Below are 8,616 nucleotides of genomic sequence, written 5' to 3'. Positions count from 1 at the left end.
CATCAAACGCAACCACTTGCAATAATCATTCAAACCACAATCCAACAAACAATTCATTGTAAAAAGCCTTTAGCTTGTTGTTCGATCAACCAACAAAAACCAATTGTATTTTCTTCCAAACAATACAAGAATAGATGCAATAACAATTTCATCATATATTCGCTCTCCCCCTTGGGACCAAAGAGTAAAATTTACTTAACATTCCCTCCTTTTAGCTAAGGCATATGAAAAAGGTTCAAATACTATACATGATGTAAGTCCTATCATTCCAATGCGAATTAATCAATCTAGCAAGAGCATTTATGCCTCTTTTCTAAGTGACGTTTATCTTTTAGCCTTTCCCTATTGTGCAGCATTTTATATTGGATTTATCTTTCTTTCTCCTAAGGTAAGGAGTCGCATGTCATTGATGTAAAGTTCACATAATCTCTCACATAAGTGTATGTACCATCTATGTGCATTTGCGAACCTTAAACAATATTGTCCTAGGTATAGATTAATCAAAGACTCATCGATGCTCAATATTTTAGAGTCCCATATGCTGCTTATGCTATTCCTAGATTCATCACATAGCAACTAGGTGCAATTTAACTCCCCTTGATACAAGCACTTTGTAAACTTCATCTTTGAATATTTGAGATGCGATTTATTCTTTTCAATGACCTATTCTAGCACAACAAAGTATAGAGCCTAACATATCTCATGCGAGAATCAAAGCAAGCATCTATCAATTTAGAAATACATTACTTACGACTGGAACCATAGTTGGATTAACAGTGATGCCTTTGCCCGAAGCTTTGTTGCTAGTTGTAGGATTGCCATCCCCACACGCGAACATTCTTAGCTTGGAGGCCCTCATCCGCAAGTAGACTCAAGAGATTAAGAAGGCGGAATAATTCGAGATGAAAGAGAATAAGAGAAGATGGTTAAGTGAAGGATCGAGATAGAGAGAATTGTGCAACCTCTCGAGGTAACTCTTCTCTCTCTCTCTATCTCTCTCTCTCTCTCTCTCTCTCTCTCTCTCTCTCTCTCTCTCTCTCTCTCCTTCTCTCTCTCAAGCTCTCTCTCACAATTTTTGAGGGGTATCCTTCTCTCTACCTCTCTCTCGCAGCCTCTCGGGGTCTCCTTATGCCTCCCTTATGCCTCCCCATCCCCCATATTTATAATGAATTAGAGAGGAGGGGATGAGACTAAGAATAAGAGTGGAGGGGCTCTTGGAAGAATCAGTGATCTAATGCTCAGATCATAAATCTGATGGTTCCATTAGCTCCAAAAGGTGGGTAAAATCCCAAGACACTGTAATGAAAGAGACCTAACTGTCCTAACTAAAGGAAAGGAGAGAGAAGGACTGCAGAAGAAGAGGAAGAGGAGAGAGAAAGGCAAGAAGAGAGAGAAAGAGGGAGAGAGGAAGAAGAAGAGGAAGAAGAAGAAGAAGCCATGGAAGCTTGAGAAGGTGAAAAGAGAGTTTCTTGATAATTTCTGTGATGCCTCAAAATACCCTCTTACACCTTATATACCGTCAGTGTGACTGGTATGTTCCCATGCCATGCTTCCATGATGCCCGTTCATTACAAACCATCCCGTCTCATAAAGTTTTTGTCCTCAAAAACAAGGGATGTAGTCATGGACTATAAGGGTGTGCTGTAGGAAATTAGCCATAACTTTGTGTGGGAAACTCCGAATGGGACAGTTGAGGTGTCGTTATGGAACCCATGAGATGTACTTTCAATCCATGTGGGTGGGATGGGGCTGCAATCAGGTCAGGACCAAAACTGGTACAAAATAAAGGGATGTCCAGGGATTACTAGTGTGCAGTCCTAGATGGTATGGATGGAGAAAAATAGCCATAACTTCCACTAGCAAACTCCGATCGGGGCAAGTAAGGTGTCGGCACGGAGCCCTTGAGGTGTACTTTCAGCCCATGTATGGAGGATGGGGCTGAAAACGGACCATGACCAAATCTGGTACAAAACAGGTGGCTGTCCAAATGCAGACTACAGCCCAAAACAGGTGTCATGGTTAAGTTCTAGCCAATACGGCCTCCTTGAGGTGTGGAAATTCATCCAAATAGATGCTGGGTGCCAAGAGGCTTCCTCTATTGGTAGGCCTTGCCATTTGATTAGGTATTCATGTATGGAACGGGTGCGGAGTTGCTTTTAACGTTGCCCAATGATCGCTTCAGGAATGTACTGAATAAGGCTCTCCTCATCTATGGGTGGTAGCTCCTCTACATGATCTTTGGGAGTGCCAATGAAAGGTTTCAATTGGCTCACATGAAAGACATCATGGATCTTAGTGGTGGGAGGGAGTTGGAGACGGTAAGTCAAGTCCCCGACCTTCTTAATGATCTTGTAGGGCCCATAGTAATGGTGTGCCAACTTGTTGCCAGAACCGTCCTTTAGTGTGGTATAACGGGACTTGGGGACCTTGAGGAGTACCAATTCACCCTCTTGAAAGTCAAGGGGTCTTCTTTTTGCATCAGCATGGAGCTTCATGAGCTCTTGAGCCCTTTTGAGGTTTACCTTGCAATGTTGAAGTAGAGCTTGCATGTGGTCCAACTCTTCTTTTCCTAGGGGGTTGAGCTTTTCATTGAAGATCACGGTAGGAAGGGGCACCCGATAACCGTACAATGCTTCGAAGGGAGAGACTCCAATGCTCGAATGAGTGGAGTTGTTGTAAGAAAATTCAGCCAAGTGCAGCCATACATCCCAAGAATTCTGCACATCATAACAAAAATGTCGCAAATAAGTTTAAAGCCACTTATTGACTCTCTCGGTCTGCCCATCTGTTTGGGGATGATAGGCTGTGGACGGAGCCAATTTGGTCCCCATGGAGCTAAAAATGGTCTGCCAAAACTGACTCATAAATTTGGTGTCCCGTTCATGTACTAGACTTGGGATAAACCATGCAACTTAAAAACATGCTCCATAAACTGAGTGGCAACTTGGGATGCTGTAAACTGGGATTTTGTAGGGATGAAATGGGCTGCTTTAGTGAGTTAGTCAACTACCACATATATGTTATCCCAACCCTTCTTGGTTGTAGGTAAAACAGTGATGAAATCCATGGTAATGTGGATCCATTTTCCTTCGGGAATAGGTAAAGGCTGCAACAATCCACCCGGTTTAACAGAGCTATCTTTATTTTGTTGGCAAAGCACACATCTAGACACAAAGTCTTTAACATCCCGCCATAGGCCTTTCCAATGGAAGCTTTTTGAAACTCGGTCATATGTTTTGAAGACCCCTAAGTGGCCAGCAATCGATGAAGAATGCATCTCTTCAAGGATCCTTTGGATGAAGGGAGAGGCATGGGGAATCACAATACGGCCATGGATCCAAATGAGGCCATTGTGGAGCTAATATTGGGAATTGTCATCCATGACACCTTGCTATAATTTTTGGAAAAGAGGGCTGAATTCAGCATCAAGCAAGTATGCCTCTTGGAGCTCTTCAATCCAATCATGGTGGAGTTCAGTGATGGATGAAACCTTGCATGCCCACATACGAGAGAGTACATCAGCCACTACATTGTCCTTGCCACGGGTGTAGGTAATCTCAAAGTCATAGTTTTGTAGGGTAGCCACCCATCTACGTTGTTTGGGAGTGAGGCTGGGCTGAGTCAAGAAGTATTTGAGCACACGGTGGTCACTTTTCACCTTAAATCTATTGCCATACATGTAGTGATGCCACTTTTTGATAGCATGAATGACTGCCAACATCTCCTAATCATAAACATGTAAAACTCTCTCTTTATCATCCAATTTTCAGCTCTCAAATGCTATTACCCCGTGTTCCTGTAGCAAGACTGCACCAATACCCCATCCACTAGCATCACACTGGATGGTAAAATCCTTTGAAAAGTCGGGGCATACGAGGATGGGGGCTAAAGTGAGCAAGTCTTTCAGCTGCTAAAAACTACGGTCAGCCAATTCATCCCATAGGAAAGCCTCTTTTTTCATCTTGTCTGTTAACGGGGCTGCAATTGTGGCATAATGGCAAATAAATCTCCAATAAAAGGAGGAGAGGCCAAGAAAACCATACAAGGAGGTAGTGATAGTGGCGGTGGGCCATTCCCGGACACATTGCACTTTCTTAGGATCAACTTGGATGCCTTTTTCACTAATGATGTGTCCTAAGCACTCAACCTCTGTTTGCATGAAGACACACTTGCTTTCTTTGGCAAATAGCCGGTGCTCTCTCAGTACATCAAAAATTTGCTTGACATGCTTCAGATGCTCATCCAATGACTTGCTGTAAATGAGTATATCATCAAAGAATACCAACACAAACTAGAAAAGCCATGGCTGCAATATCTTGTTCATTAAGCTCTGAAATGTGGTGGGTGCATTAGTGAGCCCAAATGGCATGACAAGGAAATGGTACAAGCCACGGTCAGTCCGAAAGACTGTTTTGACTTCATCACCCACCCTCATTCTGATTTGGTGGAAATCAATCTTGGTGAAGTAGCGTGCTCCCTTGAGTTCATCAAGCAAGTCATCAATTCGAGGGATGGGGTATCTATTTTTTATGGTGATCTTATTGAGATCACGGTAGTCAATGCACAACCAGAAAGATCCATCATTTTTCTTAACCAATGGAACCGGGGAGGCATAAGGGGAAGAGCTAGGCTCTATGAATCCCATCTCAGTGAGCTCTTTGACTTGCTTTGCTACTTCCTCTCTCTCACATTTAGAGAGTCGATATGGGGGTTTATTGATGGGCTTGGCATGGGGCTCCAAGTCAATCGGGTGATCCACTGATCTCTGAGGGGGAAGGGTAGTGGGGGGCTGAAATAGGTCCTTATATTCAACCAAAAGTGCTTTTAGTGCTGCATTTTGCCTCCCCAAGGTGTGTTATTCATCATTATCCTTATGCAAATGCAAGACAAAGATTTGGGAGCGTTTCTTGAATTCTTTTTTGAGTTATCTTGCTGTTATAAGCTGAAAATCTGCATTTTCTTTGATTCCCTCCAAATGTACAAGCTGCCCATGCATTATAAACTCCATATACAGCTGAGAGAAGTCCATAGAGATTTTTCCCAAGTGCTGAAGCCAATCACATCCCAATACAACCTCCATGGGGCCCATATCAAGGGTAATTAAGTCCACCTTTGCTGTGTAATTTTCAGCCAGCATAAGAGACACTTATATGCACACATGGGAGCTCACTTCCTCATTTCCATTGGCCACTTGAACCCAAAGAGGTTGCTGTAATTCAGTGGAAACACATGTCAAACGGCCAAGAGTTGATTTATTCACAAAACTGTGCGTGCTGCCACTATCTATGAGGATGTATACACTCTTGCCATCAATGTTACCATGCACTCGTAGGGTGTTCAGGCTCCTAGAGCCGATCCATGCATCCATGGAGATTGAGCAGGCTGATATAGTGGTGAATGAGGGGTGCCAAGGGTCATTCCCAAGCATGTCATCAATGGGGCAGCCACCACCGGGGTCAAAAGGGAACCCATCCAGTGAGTCATAAAACTGATCGGGATCAATATCCTCCTCATATTCAGCATTTTCAGCAAGTGTCATTATTGGAGAGTTGTCATGCATGTCCTCTTCCAGCTTGTCACTATCTTCCAGCATGTACATGCTATTAAACTTGACAGTGGCGTTCTTAAAGGGGCATTTGGATGCATGATCAGTTGTGTACTTATTCCCGCATTTAAAGCACAAGCATTTAGCTTTTCTATCCTTGACAACTTTAGGAGAAATGAATTTTTGACCGTTAGGACTGAAGCCATTCCTTGCCTTATTTTCATCATACTTTGGGTCACTTTTGGAGGGTGGTGCTGTCCCAAAACTGCCATATTTCCTTTCAACATTAAAAGTGGGGTAACTAGGAATTTTGGGGTTGCCATTCCCTGCATTGTTGCTGCGATAATTATTAGCATATGGGGGTTGCCTGATAGGGTATTTTTACTGTCCTGTAATGGGTTGCATGCTCTCATTGCAGCGGTATTTTCGACCATAGTGTTCGGCCAATTCTATGGCTGCAAACAGGGTGATTGTCTTTTGAGCCATTACATCAGCCGAAAGATGTGCATCTAGCCCATAAATGTATTTATGCAATTTGGCCTCATCATTGACTGCCTCAACATACATGGATAGGTTCATAAATTGGTTGGTGTACTCCCTCACGGTGAGATTTCACTGATCAAACTGATACCATTGCCTAGCCAAGAGTTCTTTTTCAACCGGGGAGACAAAAACTTGGATCATATGTATCTTGAACTCTTCCCAATCACGAAACTGCTGATTTTCTCTTTGAACGAATCTCCACCATGTGTGGGCAAAACCTTCTAAATGAAGGGAGGCAAAAATGATCTTTACCTCATTGGTACGAGGGTAGATGAGAAAATAGGCTTCCAATTTAGAGGTCCATTCCTCTAGTTCAGCTAGGGATGAGGATTGCCCATTGAATTTAGTAAACACAATCTTATCATGAAGCTCATTTGGGCCTAGCTGCCCATGAATGCCATGTGCTACATGTTGCCCATACATGCCTTACTATCCAAAATTCCCATGGGGGCCATGCTTCCCGTGCATTACATGAGGACCAAATTGCCCATTAGGACCTTGCTCTCCAAAATGTCCATGCTGCCCATTACCATATACATGCTGCCCATTGCCATATGCATGCTGCCCATTACCATATGCATTCTACCCATTGCCATGTGTATGCTGCCCATTGCCATATGCATGCTGCCCATGCACTCCGTGCATTCCATGCTGCCCAAGATTTGCATTGGAGCCATTCCCTTGAGTGTGCAAGTAGCTTCCGTTATTACGGGGGAGTTGGGGTGCCAAGGATGGGCTTGAAGGATTCGTAACGGGGGAGGGGAGGAGGGGCTCATCATGTCGAGTGGAGGGCTCACCCGTCTCATAAGTGCTATGGGGAATGCCATGGGCACCACCAAGACCTTGTGGGCTACGCCCGGTCTCTAAGGGGGGAGGGCGGTTAGCCTCACGGGGAGGGACATACTCCTTGGGTCGATTCGAGGGGAGGGCAATGGCGGGGATGAGGGCGCCCATACACTCTTTGAGTAAGTCCATCTTGGCCATCATCTCGAAATGACGGTGATCTTGGCAGGTTCCCATCTCCCTGTGACGTTGCTCCATCTCTCGATGTCGTTCAGTATGACGGGTCTCATGTTGGCATAAGGTTTGGTTGAGCAGAGATATGCTAGCAGTCTATCTCGAGGGCACCCTCTTCAAACATGTCTTTGTGATCCTGCTGGGCTGAGCTAGGATCATTCATTGAGGCATGGGAGTCCCTTATTTCACGCTGAAATTCCTCCTGGGCTTTTGCTTTACCCTTGTGGCCTGCCATCCCAAGTGCAGTCCCTCATAAAAGTTCTCAAAATCTGCAGATTTCATCTTGTTGTAATAAATGACAAAAATATGTAAAACTATCCCAGAATGAAGCAATCACTGATACATATGCCATTGCAACTGCCAGGTAGCAAGATACATCCAAATGTGAGTTTCCAGGGGCAAGAAGGTACTAAGAACTGTCAAACCAATCACCCGTCAGGCAAGAGACATCTCATAGGTTGAGAAGTCATGCATGTAATGGGTCTCGGTGTAAGAGAAGAGACCAAGCACAAGCACAATTGATAGAGTAAGAAGCTCAATACATAACCATCCAAGTTACATACAAAACTGACAAACCTATGAGATAGGTGCCTGCCCCAATAGGCGTATCAAATCAACCCACTATAGACAAACTGTAGACATAAAGCTCTCAATAGAGCAAATTCATGTAACTGTCCCACAAGCTCAAGATCATCTGTAAATAAGACTCTGTGTACATCTGAATATACCAAGAGGCTCCCACAGGAAGTGAAGTTAGATGCAAAGAGAGAAAGAAACACTCTAATACATCAAATACATAGCATCAAACATGCCAAATCCCAGTAGGGTACATCCGGAGCATAAATCCCAAGCTATCTCAAACCCGTAAAGCATAAGCTTGAAAGCATTCAAAAAACATGTAATTGACAAACAAATGTAATGGCCAGTAGATCCAAAATGCTCAAATATATCTAAAGATGAAGCTCCAAGTAACTGTCAAGCATGGGCAAACCAAGTGGCATCCATATCTAACCAAAGCATAAATATAAGAGGCCTAAATGTCAAGTAGTGACAATAGTCATAGATTGGTCCAAAACATGCCAATTGAAGCCAAATGTCAGTGAAGAATAACCAAGTCAGAGCTTAATACAAGCTCAAAAGCGTTCTGGAACCAAGAAGAAGCATTTGACAACCTCCAAATACATTGGTATGATCATTCAAACCTTCAATAAAACACCCCGTATCCATGAACCAATGCATGCATCAAGTAAATGAGCTTCAGCCCATTGTATTACAACAAGCAACTTACTATTAAACGAAGCTCAAACAATGCTCAAATTTTCTCCAAATCAGTCCCAAAGCATAGACATAACATCCCATAACATCCGGGCATCACCGAGCATCAATAGGCATCAAAGGGGCAATGCCAAGAAGCATTAAACAGTAAGTGTCAAGTATTGCCCTGTTTTGACAGCCTTGGGATTGTGTATACAACAAAGGGCTGAAGGGGGGAAGCACTCGAATCGATCACC

Source organism: Lygodium microphyllum, chromosome 20, assembly GCF_053477565.2.
Source record: "Lygodium microphyllum isolate KBCC chromosome 20, Lygodium_microphyllum_v1.1.10, whole genome shotgun sequence".
Taxonomy (NCBI): Eukaryota; Viridiplantae; Streptophyta; class Polypodiopsida; order Schizaeales; family Lygodiaceae; genus Lygodium; species Lygodium microphyllum.
The sequence above is the reverse complement of the archived record's forward strand: the minus strand, read 5'-3'. Positions refer to the sequence as shown.